Here is a 16615-nt window from a genome sequence, read left to right on the forward strand (position 1 = left end):
AGCTATCTGGAGATCAAATGGTCCCATTGAATCAATTTGAGGGATATTTGCTTCCCTTTTGCCAGAGAGAGCGACTCAGACATGATCACGAGTTACAAATTAAAACGGCTTGATGCTAACTGACTAGAGGAATGAATGGCCCATCATGACGAACCAACACTAAGTGTTCTAATGCCATTTTTCCCCAGCCTGACAATTAATTATATCAATCTACATAACCTTTCCCTGAGCTCTAAGATTATGGCATTTTTACTTCTGGAAAATGAATTGACTCAGAGGGAGAGTATGGTTAGGCAATCATTACATTATTTAACAAATGTCTTTAATTGGATTGTGATGCTTAGACGCCGTGTCCTGGTGGGAGGGAGATGGCTAGTGCATCGACACTGGGCCCTGGCTAATTCAATATGGTAAATGGAATCGCTCTAGACACTCTGCAATCATCAGGGTATTAGGACGCCCAAGCCACTATGTACACACTGCTTTGAACCACAGTCATTTCTCTTTCCTCTCTTTCTACCCCCCTCCCTCTCTCCCTCTCTCTCTTTCCCTGTTTTTTCCCCCACTTCTCAAGACATACTTTCATCTTTTGTTTAATGAAAGTTGAGGTTGAGTTCCGTTTCAACTCAAGTGAATTTACGAAAAGCAATTTAGCAAAAAGCTAGCACTTCTAGACTGGCTGGTCCTGCTTAGCTCCTCACTTTTCATAAATTAGGGGTGGAAGCCTCCATCAGCGACAGTCTCTGAGGGGTTGGGAAGGTGCTAAGCACGTCTGCCTTAAAGCCGAGGTGAAATATCGCTAATTCATTAAGCATTGATCACTGCAAATGACAGTAAAGTGCTACAACATTTAGCGAGAAATAACTGACAAATTGACACACAATTTTCATACATTTCAACTCTTTAATGGCTAAAGTACATGGGGAAAGAGGGATAAAAATATTAGCCACCACTGAGCAGACAGTCAGAGAGATGAAGCCCCATCTAACCCATTACCCTGACCAGCTGACGATGTTAAATGATCATAATGTCTTAAACTGTGGGCATTTGGGGGCCTCATGATGCATTTTGGTGAGTGTTTCTTACTTTTCAACCAAAAATTACAAGGTTTTATTTGATTGTTTTTAATGCAGTGTGTAAGGAGAGAGCCCATTATGAACATAGTAGAGGCCCATTACTTGACTTTAGGGCTTAAAAGTACCTGGGCATGTTTTAGGGTGAATGTGGTTAATAATCAAGTAGGGGCTAGTTGCATTTCTATCAACAGTCAGGGCTGCTCTGCTCTGTTCCAGCCTGCTGATATGACCTCATTAGTACATTAATCTGGACTGAACTGGGTGTGTTGGGCTGCTAGTGGTGAACATTATCCTAGACGACTGTATGTGTTTGGCTACTAGCGCTGAGCTGAACTGAACTCTGACCTTATTAATGAAGGACGGAAACGTGTGCTGCCTCTCAAGCTTGGACTACGGACTGTTTCCCTTGTTTCCTCTCCTCCACTGAGATTTCTCTCTGTCGCTGTACCAGACTAAAGTAGTGGTCCAACCATGGTCCTGGAGAATAGAGACCCACAGGGTGGAAAGAAATCTGTTTCAGCCCAGCACTTAGAAATCTGACAACATATGTTGTCCCTAGCAACAGCTCCAATCAAACTGATGGATTTATATATACAGTACCAGTCAACAGTTTGGACTACTCATTCCAGGGTTTTTCTTTATTTGTACTATTTTCTACATGGTAGAAAAATAGTGAAAACATCAAAACTATGAAAAAACACATATGGAATCATAAAGTAACCAAAAAAGTGTTAAACAAATCCAAATATATTTATTGATGTCCTTTAGTAGTGGTTTCTTTGCAGCAATTCAACCATGAACGACTGATTCACGCACGCAGTCTCCTCTGAACAGTTGATGTTGAGTGTCTGTTACTTGAACTCTTTGAAACATTTATTTGGGCTGCAATTTCTGAGGCTGGTAACTCTAATGAACTTATCCTCTGCAGCAGAGGTACCTCTGGGTCTTCCTTTCCTGTGGCGGTCCTCATGAGAACCAGTTTCATCATAGCGCTTGATGGTTTTTGCGACTGCACTTGAAGAAACTTTCAAAGTTCTTGAAATGTTCCATATTGACAGACCTTCATGTCTTAAATGAATGATGGACTGTCCTTTCTATTTGCTTATTTGAGCTGTTCTTGCCATAACATGGACTTGGTCTTTTACCAAATAGGGCTTTCTTCTGAATACCAACCCTACCTTGTCACAACACAACTGATTGTCTCAAACACATTAAGAAGGAAAGAAATTCCACAAATTAACTTAACAAGGCACACCTGTTAATTGAAATGCATTCCAGGTGACTACCTCATGAAGCTGGTTGAGAGAAAGCCAAAAGTGTGCAAAGCTGTCTTCAAGGCAAGGGGTGGCTACTTTGAAGAATCTTAAATATAAAACATACTTTGATTTGTTTAACTTTTTTTGGTTACTACATGATTCCATATGTGTTATTTTATAGTTTTGATGTCTTCACTATTATTCGGCAATGTAGAAAATAGTAAAAATAAAGAAAAAGCCTTGAATGAGTAGGTGTGTCAAACTTTTGACTGATACTGTAAGTACACTTTTAGATATTCATTTCACATTTTGCTTTTTTTGACCGTTTTATTTAATAAATTATCTCACATGATGATCTTTTCTTAAACCCTGAAGACAACTGCTCCAACAAACTACTGTAACTGCAATGCATATTGTATCTGGGAGCAATGTTTTGATGATGGCTGTAAAATTGGGCATCAAGAGAATTAAGGATATGAGTGATTGAAGGTTGATGGAGTAACCCAGGGATTGAATGATATATAATGAATCTCTCCTCTGTTTCCCCCCATAAGGAAGCCAAATTAAAGGAAAAGTTTGGGAGAAAAAATATAAAGTTAGCACAATGTTAACAGTTCGGTCTCTGATGTCTTTGCCTTCAAACGCTGCAATTACTTGGAGAGGTGGGAGACTGGTACCTGGTTGCCTTCACCCTCTCCAGAGAGGTTTCTTCTCTGATCTAAAAGCCGGGGTAATAATTTATTTCTAAAGAAACATTCTGGAAAGTCTGCCGAACCGCAGTCTTTTTTCTTCAAAAAGTGCTGAGATCTAATGTGAAACAATATATGTTGATTCCCAGTAATGGCTGGTTTGGGCTTTTGCCTGCAATGGGAGACTCATCTAGGCCCCATCTGTGTAGACCTAGGAAGCTTACAGGTCCCCTCTGGACAGTTTTAACATTAGACCAATCAGCATCTGCGATGAGATGAGGTTCCGTTCTAGAACTCTTGGGGAGAATCTCAATTGCATACACCTCATGTCCTCTGTCCTCGTCTCCTTCTCAAAACCCATTGGATGAGAAAACCAGAGGTCCCTCCCCTCTGACCTTCTACTCCAATGGGTTTTTGAGAAGGAGAGAGGACGTGGAGTACGAGATTCTCTCAATGTGTTCTATCTGATGATTCCAAAGAGGGCCTCGACATTCCACGAGAGGCCATTTTTTGTAAATGGTGTTTCTTTATGTTCTCTCTAAATGACAAAACTGCGCCCCAGATATTACCATCCATGCCATTGAAACAAGCATTATAGTTTAATTCCTGCAATGAAAAGCTTCCAAAGAGCTAAGAACGCTGCTGTTAGATATGTGTGGAGGAATGAAGTCAGGCTCCAAGGAATCCATTGCCTCTCTGTTGCCTCCACTAATGGCAAACGGATGTCATTGGATTTCTTTATTTTTTACGGAGACAGCAAGTGCTTCTCACCCAGAGATAAATGAATTCATATTTTACACTTCAGCTGAATTCTGCTCCAGGAGGAGATTCTTTGAGAACTGGAGAGTCAAATAAATGAAGAAAAAAAGAAAGACAGAAATGAGAGCTTTGAATGTGAACCTTTATAATGTTATTCAGAGCCAACGAGTCATGTAAGAGAAAGGAATCTTTTCTTGTTCCAGTCAAGGACATTATCTTCTCCTGCTAGTGGTTATTAGCATTAGCATTTATATATTCAATGCAATTTTGAGGTCTAGTGATACTCTGAGGGGTCAGGGGAGAGAAAGGACTGAGAGAGAAAGCCTTTCTCTATGTGCAATTGCCGTTAAAACCAAGACAGAATAAGCAATGAGAAACCGTGCAAGGACATTTCATGCTGAAATTCAATCTATGATGGGAAGTCTAAAACATGTATCTTACGACAGCCAGGGTTAGGATGATAGAGGAACCTCATGCTGTGGAAAATATACAGACGTTGAACTGATGGAGCTAAGGATACACCAGGATGTCTTTTCATAATTATATAATTAAATATGTTTTGAACATTAACATCTTACCGTAAATAACAAACAAATTGTCAGTTCAGTGTGGAACCATTCCAATTACTGTGAACCCTTAAAGTGGAACTGACAGCTTTTTAACTACTTTGCAGATACGAAACAAACAGACAATCATAATATCAGTCAGAAATACCGTATCAAAGTTTATACTACAAAACCAACTTCATAAGAGGTTTTAAAAATAGGTTCAGTTTGACTCAAAATTCCATGACGTGCACTAAGGCATTGTTGGCAGAATAGATGGATGCAGTTCAAAGCATGATTAATATAATTCACCAATACATTTCTTGATAGTCCAACACATATTGCCATCAGGTTGTAAATCGCCCTTGTTACAGTGTTTGCTGCCTCCAGGCATTTGGGATGCACTATTTCAGTTTCAATACCATTCAGAATCCTACCGCTGGCTTGCCTCTGAAGCTAAGCAGGGTTGGTCCCTGGATGGGAGACCTGATACTGTTGGAGGGCCTGTAGGGGGAACTGTTCTCTCTGGTCTAAGGAGATCCCAGGGCAGTGATTAGGGACATTGCTCTGTGTAGGGTGTAGTCTTTCAGATGGGATGTTAAATGTATGTCCTGTTTCTCTGTGGTCACTAACGATCCCATGGTACTTATCGTAAGAGTAGGGGTGTTAACCCCGGTGTCCTGGCTAAAATGTCCAATCTGGCCCTCACACCTAATCATCCCCAGCATCCAATTGGCTCACTCATCAACTCTCACCCCGCAACTGTTCCCCAGGTCATTGCCGTAAATGAGAATGTGTTCTCAGTCAAGTTACCTGGTAAAATAAATATATATATATATTTGGGACAAAAATGCATGACTGTAACTAAGGCTGGGAATATCAATACTATCAAACTAGCAAGGACAATGATCTCAAGTCTGTCATAACGGAGCTAATAGGCTAGCACATCTATTTATGTAGCTCTCTGTTCTCAAGCTAAACGCACTGAGCCTAACGTTTGGTTAACTAGCAAGAAATGTGACTCACTTTGCTAGCTAGCTATGCTGAGCTTGAACAACTTATCTACAGTTAGCATATCTCTTAGTTGTCAATCAAATGGATTTGGTATTGATAAATAAAATTATCTTTATTTAACTAGGCAAGTCAGTTAAGAACAAATTCTTATTTTCAATGACGGCCTAGGAACAGTGGGTTAACTGCCTGTTCAGGGGCAGAATGACAGATTTGTACCTTGTCAGCTCGGGGGTTTGAACTTGCAACCTTCCGGTTACTAGTCCAACGCTCTAACCACGAGGCTACCCTGGGTGGGCAGACAGGCAAGTTCCCATTCAGCTGTCAAAATGTGGGTTGGGACAAGCATGCATTGGCAGGCAAGCTGCAGAAAGGTGAGCAGGCTACTATTCCCCATCCTTTACTAGTTTGACAGCCAAGTACAAGCTGAAAACGTTTGAGAAGTTTTATCTACTGTTCCCTAGTTAGATTTTAGCTCATCTTGCTCTGGCTAAAATGAATTGTTGATCTTGTTGTTGATGTGCATACCTGAGGGAGAGAGAGCCTACCTTTTCATAGTTGTTTGATCAATAGGACTGTGAAGTTCCTAAATGTAAGACGACTCCCGTGATGTTTACATATTTCCAGAAATCCATTCAGGTGTATTTTGCGGCTTTTGACCAATGCTTTCTAATGATCTAAAGTCACGCTGTTGTAACCAACTGTAAACACACAGTCCAGTTCAAAGTGAATGATGGCAGGTCCTACTGCCTGTAAACACACAGTCCAGTTCAAAGTGAATGATGGCAGGTCCTACTGCCTGTAAACACACAGTCCAGTTCAAAGTGAATGATGGCAGGTCCTACTGCCTGTAAACACACAGTCCAGTTCAAAGTGAATGATGGCAGGTCCTACTGCCTGTAAACACACAGTCCAGTTCAAAGTGAATGATGGCAGGTCCCACTGCCTGTAAACACACAGTCCAGTTCAAAGTGAATGATGACAGGCCCTATTGCCTGTAAACACACAGTCCAGTTCAAAGTGAATGATGGCAGGTCCTACTGCCTGTAAACACACAGTCCAGTTCAAAGTGAATGATGGCAGGTCCTACTGCCTGTAAACACACAGTCCAGTTCAAAGTGAATGATGGTGGGCCTGTGTGGCAAATGGCTTATTTGTATAAATGTCTACTGTAGTTCTGATTGGCTACAGCGCACCGGTCTGTGTAGACTCCGGTCCTGGACAATGTTTTTATTAGGTTTTATTTACTGCAGTGTCTATTTATTGTCCAAATGCACGGCCGCTTCCCACTCTATATTGCTGTAGAATTTTCACAAATGCCTTACTCTACGTCATTCCAAAACATTCTAATAAACTATGAAAATGACCATATCGGTAACAATGATGCTGGGAGACGGGAGTAGACGTGACAATATCTAAGTAGTCGCTTGTCAGAAAATGTAAAAAAGGGCATGATATTCTTCCTGGAACAGATTTTAATAAGATTTCATGTTGCTAAAATGCTGTCAGTTCCACTTTAAATGTCACTTTGTCTGACTCCAGTTGGAGCTACCCTGTGAGCTGAGTTCACAGATAGGTCAATCAATCAAAACCCTATATTTCTATCGTTATTTTTTTACTAATACATTTGTTACAAATTGCTTGACAAGCAACCCAGGCCTAAATCTCCACAGAACAGGCAGAGGTGATTTGGCAAGGGAAAGCTCCCTGGGTGATGTGCATCCAACACCCAGAACTGGGGGATGGAGGGATGGAGGGTAGTTTAGAGTAAATGGGTTGAATCATTGAAAACCCGGAGTTAAATTATGTTTCTGAGAATAAGAAAGAGAAACGGGGAGGAGAAGAGGCGTTGGACAGACACACACACACACACACGGACACACACACTGGCTTAGCTAAACACATTAGGTTGGTTAATGGGTAATTTCACTGCAAGAGGAGGTCAGGGGATCAGGAGCTCTGGCACTTAAGGAGGAAGAGGAAGAGGAAGGAGGTTTCTCATCGTCTGTCTGTCCGCAGGACAAAGAGTAGAATATGACTGAAGGTTTACCTTCCTCTAGCTCCGCAGGAAACAGAAAAGCACAGACTACAAAATGGCTCCCAACGATGTCATCAGACCCATTCTATAATCTCTCTCTGTCATGAGAGCGATCTATGAATCTTTTATTGCAATTTCTATTTTTAATAAAGCATTATATGATATATAAGATACCATTCTTAACATAAATTGATCTCTTTGCGTCCACAGGAGTCATCTAATCTCGTCTATAATGAGTTTCTTTATTCCTTCTACTTTTGTGTTTGTTCACCGGGTAATTTAAGGACCCTAAGTGTCACAATTTGGGGTCTTTCTTCCCTGTAGATGGTCTGTATGCGGCTGCATTAAGATGAGTTGGGTGGGGGGGGCTGTAGAGGAGGGTAGATGGGGTACGGGGGGTATAGTATTGTGTTCGTAGGCTGACTTTGAGATTTGTATTATCATTTTTAAAGCATCAAAGGTTCTCTCTCCAGCCAAGCTTAAAGAGATGTGACTTTGCCTTTGTTCCATCCCCTGCTACATTACCCTTCTGCATTAGGACTCCTCTTTATCCGTGAAATTACCTTTTAGCTTTCTCATTCACACATCCCAGCACAGCCCCACACAGACGGAGATGGTTCGCAAATTCTTCACCACCGACATATCATATATTCTTTCTTCCTCTCTTTTTCTCCCCCCGTCTTCCTCTCTAAAGATAGTAGCGTTTGATGTAATTTTTTTCTTCCATTACTTTCCCTCTTTCTCTAGTTCTCTCTGTGCTAACTTCATAAAGTGCATTATATGGTCAGTGTTGTCGTTGATCGGTTCATCTGAAAAGCAAACGCGGTGGTGTGTGTGTGTGACCATGTGTGTGTGTGTGTGTGTGTCCGTGTGTGTGTGTGTGTGTGTGTGTGTGTGTGTGTGTGTGTGTGTGTGTGTGTGTGTGTGTGTGTGTGTGTGTGTGTGTGTGTGTGTGTGTGTGTGTGTGTGTGTGTGTGTGTGTGTGTGTGTGTGTGTGTGTGTGTGTGTGTGTGTGACCATGCGTGAGTCAGTGTGTGTGCGCACGTCGGTGCGTTTTAATGGTGAGGGGATGTTGACTGAAATGTTTTAGTTCTCCCCAATGCTCAGAGAAACCACTTCCCATCCACTTACAGCCGCTTTGAAGCTGCCTTGATGCACCTGACAACAACCTGCTTGAACCCAAAGCATAAAAGGCAACCCGAATGTATATAGTATACAGATACATTTAGCCTTGATTTCCTTATATCTTTTTAGGGTTTTGCCTTTTGATTTCACTTTGGAGACAAACTACCATGTTGTTGGCAGGGTTTCCTTTCTTCTGTTGTAGTGTCAGGTTATTTGCATGACACAGAAAAACTTTAGTAATCATCTCATTTGTTTTGCTTCCAGACATTGATTTGAGTTATTTACATGTAGGCTAATGAAATTGGCCATGCAGTTAAAGGCTAGTACACTCAAAAACCACCTAACATGATTTTCTACTTACCTTGGCCAAAGGCAATTCACTATAATATTTCCGGTATGTATTTAGTTTACATGGGTACTTAATAGCCTTATTTTATGCAATAGCATAGTCAGTACAGTAGCTAGAGGTTTAACAAAGGATGCATTCCATTACTTGTGATGTCTGGACTCTTCTCTATACTTAAACTACTAAGCTCTAGTAAAACAATTCCTTGTCATTTACCCGGAAGACAAAATTAAAATACAAAACGGGGAAAATTCCATGACTGGAATGTCTTTCCCGCTCTGGTGTAATTAATTGGTTTTTATCCATGTAGAATTGTAAATGAAGATGTAAATTGGGCGTTTAACATAGCTACAGGACATGCAGGCTTCCACTGTCAAACTCAATTACAGACAATACTCACAGAGAGGAAAACCAATCAGGATCTATCCCGGATGAGATGTGTGTTGGGGCGTAGGGTGTGTGTGTGTGTGTGTGTGTGTGTGTGTGTGTGTGTGTGTGTGTGTGTGTGTGTGTGTGTGTGTGTGTGTGTGTGTGTGTGTGTGTGTGTGTGTGTGTGTGTGTGTGTGTGTGTGTGTGTGTGTCTGTGTGTGTGTCTGTGTCTGTGTGTGTGTGTGTGTGTGTGGAGCGCTTGGCAATGTAGGAGTCCCAGCCATACACCAGTTGAGAGGAAGGAACCTGAAATGACCGTGGAAGTGATAAAGAGTAGAGTATTGCTAACTGTGGAAACCTAAATATACACTCAGTATAGACTAAATATAGGCTACCCCACCAATGAATCACTCAATTGAAATGAATTGGTCAGTTACCTTCACTCTCAGTCCAAGTATACTTCCTTTAGATGGGACTTAGTTTAGTTCAGTTAGCCTTAAGCCCTAACCCTAGCCTTAACCCTAACCCTAGCCTTCATCCTGACCCTAGTCTTAAAACCTAACCCTAGCCTTAATCCTGACCCTAGTCTTAAACCCTAACCTTTAACCCTAAGCCTAGCCTTAAGCCCTAACCCTTAACCCTAACCCTAGCCTTCATCCTGACCCTAGTCTTAAACCCTAACCCTAACCCTAGCCTTAATCCTGACCCTAGTCTTAAACCCTAACCCTAGCCTTAATCCTGACCCTAGTCTTAAACCCTAACCTTTAACCCTAACCCTTAGACCTAACCATAGCCTTAACCATAACCTTAGCCTTAACCATAAGCTAGGGTTAGGGTTAAGGCTTGGAAAGCACTGCCAAATACAGCACTAGAGCTGTGATGTACTACTATTAAAACACCCAGTCTCTATAACTGACTCTGAGTAGTCACAACTGGGGAGACTTAAGACCTAACCCTAGCCTTAAGACCTAACCCTAGCCTTGGCCTTAAGACCTAACCCTAGCCTTAAGACCTAACCCTAACCCTCGCCTTAAGACCTAACCCTCGCCTTAAGACCTAACCCTCGCCTTAAGACCTAACCCTAGCCTTAAGACCTAGCCCTAGCCTTAAGACCTAACCCTAGCCTTATGACCTAATCCTAGTCCTAACCCTAGTCTTAAGAGCTAGTCCTAACCCTAACCTTAAGACCTAACCCTAGCCTTAAGACCTAACCCTAGCCTTAAGACCTAGCCCTAGCCTTAAGACTTAGCCCTAACCCTAGTCTTAAGACATAACTCTAGTCTTAAGACCTATAGGCCCTCAACATTTTCAAAGACCCACCCAAGCCACCCAAGTCATAGATCATTCTCTCTGCTAGCACGGCAAGCAGTACCAATGCAACAAGTCTGGAACTAACAGAATCTAGAACAGCTTCTACCTCAAACCCCAAACTGCTAAATAGTTAGTTAAAATAGTTAACCAATATCTACCCTCTCTGCATTGACCCTTTTTGCACTATCTCGTAAGACTCATCACATACTCATCACACACATTATTTCTCTTTTCCCCTCTCTACATTGTTGGGAAGGGCCCGTAAGTAAACATTTCACTGTTAGTCTACACCTGTTGTTTACGAAGCATGTGACAAATAAAATGTGATTTGATTTGAAACCCTGGGGGAGTCATTTTGGTAGAAATAGTAGTAGGATTTTACAGTAGCCAAACATCTTGTGATTTAATTCGACCATGGTGTAAAGATGTTACCGAATGTTATTTTCATACACGTTTCAAGAGTTACAGGAAAACTATTTATTTTGGTATTTGTTTCATCAGTCCACTGTTGATATAGTCCCAAAATGGTTTGCTGCCAGCAATCAAGTGTTCAAGATATATAACGTTTTGTATTTTGAAAGTTATATATCTTGAAAACCTGATTGCTGACATGCAAAACATTTTGGGACTATATCAACAATGGACTACTGAAACAAATACCAAAAGATCATTTTAAGGTGGAGTTTTCCTTTATCAATGTGAATCCATTAGTAAATAGTTGACTGTGGTTTCATAGCTAATTCTACTCATGTAACCAGAGCTCATTGGAGTAAACAGAAAGCTGAAAGCTTCGTTTATGTGGAGAGTCATTTGTAAATGCCAGAGCTCTGGATATACATTCACTGATTTAAGACATAAAAACAAGCCATCTCATTGAAATTATAATGATCATAAAACAAATGCCTGTGTCACTGCATACATATCAAACAACAAATACCTGTGACACTGCAGACATATCAAACAAAAAATACCTGTGGCACTGCAGACATAGAAAACAACAAATACCTGTGACACTGCAGACATAGAAAACAACAAATACCTGTGACACTGCAGACATATCAAACAACAAATACCTGTGACACTGCAGACATAGAAAACAACAAATACCTGTGACACTGCAGACATAGAAAACAACAAATACCTGTGACACTGCAGACATATCAAACAACAAATACCTGTGGCACTGCAGACATATCAAACAACAAATACCTGTGACACTGCAGACATAGAAAACAACAAATACCTGTGACACTGCAGACATAGCAAACAACAAATACCTGTGACACTGCAGACATATCAAACAACAAATACCTGTGACACTGCAGACATAGAAAACAACAAATACCTGTGACACTGCAGACATAGAAAACAACAAATACCTGTGACACTGCAGACATAGCAAACAACAAATACCTGTGTCACTGCAGACATATCAAACAACAAATACCTGTGTCACTGCAGACATAGCAAACAACATACCTGTGTCAAACATAGAAAACAAAATACCTGTGACACTGCAGACATAGAAAACAACAAAATACCTGACATATCAAACAACAAATACCTGGCACTGCAGACATAGCAAACAACAAATACCTGTGTCACTGCAGACATATCAAACAACAAATACCTGTGGCACTGCAGACATGTCACTGCAGAAACAAACAAATACCTGCAGACATGGCACTGCAGACAGCAAACAACAAATACCTGTGTCACTGCAGAATACAAACAACAAATACCTGTGGCACTGCAGACATATCAAACAACAAATACCTGTGACACTGCAGACATACTGCAAACAACAAATACCTGTGGCACTGCAGACATATCAAACAACAAATACCTGTGACACTGCAGACATATCAAACAACAAATACCTGTGACAAACAAACAAATACCTGTGACACTGCAGACATATCAAACAACAAATACCTGTGACACTGCAGACATATCAAACAACAAATACCTGTGACACTGCAGACATATCAAACAACAAATACCTGTGACACTGCAAACAACACACTGCAGACATATCAAACAACAAATACCTGTGACACTGCAGACAAACAACAAATACCTGTGACACTGCACTGAAAACAACAAATAGACACTGCAGACATCAAACAACAAATACCTGTGGCACTGCAGACATATCAAACAACAAATACCTGTGACACTGCAGACATAGCAAACAACAAATACCTGTGGCACTGCAGACATATCAAACAACAAATACCTGTGGCACTGCAGACATATCAAACAACAAATACCTGTGGCACTGCAGACATATCAAACAACAAATACCTGTGACACTGCAGACATATCAAACAACAAATACCTGTGACACTGCAGACATATCAAACAACAAATACCTGTGGCACTGCAGACATATCAAACAACAAATACCTGTGGCACTGCAGACATATCAAACAACAAATACCTGTGACACTGCAGACATATCAAACAACAAATACCTGTGGCACTGCAGACATATCAAACAACAAATACCTGTGGCACTGCAGACATATCAAACAACAAATACCTGTGGCACTGCAGACATATCAAACAACAAATACCTGTGACACTGCAGACATATCAAACAACAAATACCTGTGACACTGCAGACATATCAAACAACAAATACCTGTGACACTGCAGACATATCAAACAACAAATACCTGTGACACTGCAGACATATCAAACAACAAATACCTGTGGCACTGCAGACATATCAAACAACAAATACACTGCAGTATCAAACAACAAATACACTGCAGACATATCAAACAACAAATACCTGTGACACTGCAGACATATCAAACAACATAGACATATCAAACAACAAATACCTGTGACACTGCAGACATATCAAACAACAAATACCTGTGACACTGCAGACACTACATATCAAACAACAAATACCTGTGGCACTGCAGACATAGCAAACAACAAATACCTGTGACAAAACAACAAATACCTGTGGCACTGCAGACATATCAAACAACAAATACCTGTGGCACTGCAGACATATCAAACAACAAATACCTGTGGCACTGCAGACATAGCAAACAACAAATACCTGTGACACTGCAGACATAGCAAACAACAAATACCTGTGGCACTGCAGACATATCAAACAACAAATACCTGTGGCACTGCAGACATATCAAACAACAAATACCTGTGGCACTGCAGACATATCAAACAACAAATACCTGTGGCACTGCAGACATAGAAAACAACAAATACCTGTGACACTGCAGACATAGAAAACAACAAATACCTGTGGCACTGCAGACATATCAAACAACAAATACCTGTGGCACTGCAGACATATCAAACAACAAATACCTGTGGCACTGCAGACATATCAAACAACAAATACCTGTGGCACTGCAGACATAGCAAACAACAAATACCTGTGGCACTGCAGACATATCAAACAACAAATACCTGTGGCACTGCAGACATAACAACCAACACTGCAGACATATCAAACAACAAATACCTTGACACTGCAGACATATCAAACAACAAATACCTGTGGCACTGCAGACATATCAAACAACAAATACCTGTGACACTGCAGACATATCAAACAACAAATACCTGTGACACTGCAGACATATTAGGCTCATTCAAACAACAAGTCTGGCACTGGAATATCAAACAACAAATACCTGTGTAGTGTTAGGCTCATTCAAACAACAAGTCTGGACTGCAGATGGCCTGTCAGTGTTATCATTACAAATGTGACATGCAGTCTGTGTAGTGTTAGGTTCAAACAACACCTTGAGTCTGGATGGAAGTATGTCTGTGTAGTGTTACCTGTGGCACTGCAGACATCATTGAGTCTGGATGGAAGTATGTCTGCAGTGTAGTGTTAGGCTCATTGAGTCTGGATGGAAGTCAAACAACAAATGTCTGTGGCACTGCAGTGTTGACACTGCAGACATCATTGAGTCTGGATGGACATATGTCTGTGTAGTGTTAGGCTCAAACAACAAAGTCTGGACATGGAAGTATGTCTGTCAAACAACAAATAGTGTTAAATACCTCACTGCAGACATAGAAAACAACAAATACCTGTGACTGGATAGTATGTGACACTGTGCAAACAACAAATACCTGTGTTAGGTGACACTGCAGACATTGAGTCTGTGGCATGGAAGTATGTCTGTGAAAACAACAAATACCTGTGTTAGGCTCATTGAGTCTGGATGGAAGTATCAAACAACAAATACCTGTGGCACTGCAGTGTTAGGACACTGCAGACATTGAAAACAACAAGTCTGGATGGAATATGTCTGTGTAGTGTTAGGCTGCAGACATTCAAACAACAAGTCTGGATGGAAGTATGTCTGTGTAGTGTTAGGCACTGCAGACATTCAAACAACAAGTCTGGATGGAAGTATGTCTGTGTGCAGTGTTACCAAATGTGGCACTGCAGACATTGCAAACAACAAGTCTGGATGGAAGAAAACAATTATGGTAACAATAATATGTATGCAATACCTGTGGCTGTGTAGTGTTAGGCTCATTGAGTCTGGATGGAAGTATGTCTGTGTAGTGTTAGGCTCATTGAGTCTGGATGGAAGTATGTCTGTGTAGTGTTAGGTTCATTGAGTCTGGATGGAAGTATGTCTGTGTAGTGTTAGGCTCATTGAGTCTGGATGGAAGTATGTCTGTGTAGTGTTAGGCTCATTGAGTCTGGATGGAAGTATGTCTGTGTAGTGTTAGGCTCATTGAGTCTGGATGGAAGTATGTCTGTGTAGTGTTAGGCTCATTGAGTCTGGATGGAAGTATGTCTGTGTAGTGTTAGGCTCATTGAGTCTGGATGGAAGTATGTCTGTGTAGTGTTAGGCTCATTGAGTCTGGATGGAAGTATGTCTGTGTAGTGTTAGGTTCATTGAGTCTGGATGGAAGTATGTCTGTGTAGTGTTAGGCTCATTGAGTCTGGATGGAAGTATGTCTGTGTAGTGTTAGGCTCATTGAGTCTGGATGGAAGTATGTCTGTGTAGTGTTAGGCTCATTGAGTCTGGATGGAAGTATGTCTGTGTAGTGTTAGGCTCATTGAGTCTGGATGGAAGTATGTCTGTGTAGTGTTAGGCTCATTGAGTCTGGATGGAAGTATGTCTGTGTAGTGTTAGGTTCATTGAGTCTGGATGGAAGTATGTCTGTGTAGTGTTAGGTTCATTGAGTCTGGATGGAAGTATGTCTGTGTAGTGTTAGGCTCATTGAGTCTGGATGGAAGTATGTCTGTGTAGTGTTAGGCTCATTGAGTCTGGATGGAAGTATGTCTGTGTAGTGTTAGGCTCATTGAGTCTGGATGGAAGTATGTCTGTGTAGTGTTAGGCTCATTGAGTCTGGATGGAAGTATGTCTGTGTAGTGTTAGGTTCATTGAGTCTGGATGGAAGTATGTCTGTGTAGTGTTAGGCTCATTGAGTCTGGATGGAAGTATGTCTGTGTAGTGTTAGGCTCATTGAGTCTGGATGGAAGTATGTCTGTGTAGTGTTAGGCTCATTGAGTCTGGATGGAAGTATGTCTGTGTAGTGTTAGGCTCATTGAGTCTGGATGGAAGTATGTCTGTGTAGTGTTAGGTTCATTGAGTCTGGATGGAAGTATGTCTGTGTAGTGTTAGGCTCATTGAGTCTGGATGGAAGTATGTCTGTGTAGTGTTAGGTTCATTGAGTCTGGATGGAAGTATGTCTGTGTAGTGTTAGGCTCATTGAGTCTGGATGGAAGTATGTCTGTGTAGTGTTAGGTTCATTGAGTCTGGATGGAAGTATGTCTGTGTAGTGTTAGGCTCATTGAGTCTGGATGGAAGTATGTCTGTGTAGTGTTAGGTTCATTGAGTCTGGATGGAAGTATGTCTGTGTAGTGTTAGGCTCATTGAGTCTGGATGGAAGTATGTCTGTGTAGTGTTAGGCTCATTGAGTCTGGATGGAAGTATGTCTGTGTAGTGTTAGGCTCATTGAGTCTGGATGGAAGTATGTCTGTGTAGTGTTAGGCTCATTGAGTCTGGATGGAAGTATGTCTGTGTAGTGTTAGGCTCATTGAGTCTGGATGGAAGTATGTCTGTGTAG

General features: G+C 41.2%; 1 long non-coding RNA gene across 4 annotated transcripts; it reads right to left on the bottom strand.

Moving 5' to 3' along the window:
• Nucleotides 1-11497: 11497 nt before the first annotated feature.
• Nucleotides 11498-13213, bottom strand: LOC127913002 (uncharacterized). 4 transcript variants are annotated; one of them, XR_008084343.1, is made up of 5 exons: nt 12833-13213; nt 11837-11972; nt 11735-11768; nt 11599-11666; nt 11498-11564 (listed from the first exon to the last, which is right to left on the bottom strand). It is a non-coding gene; the product is annotated as an uncharacterized LOC127913002 (long non-coding RNA). The 4 variants fall into 4 exon arrangements; XR_008084345.1 differs by lacking the exon at nt 11735-11768; XR_008084344.1 differs by having other exon boundaries at nt 11502-11666.
• Nucleotides 13214-16615: the final 3402 nt, after the last annotated feature.

Source organism: Oncorhynchus keta, chromosome 28 (genome assembly GCF_023373465.1).
Source record: "Oncorhynchus keta strain PuntledgeMale-10-30-2019 chromosome 28, Oket_V2, whole genome shotgun sequence".
NCBI classification, from domain to species: Eukaryota; Metazoa; Chordata; class Actinopteri; order Salmoniformes; family Salmonidae; genus Oncorhynchus; species Oncorhynchus keta.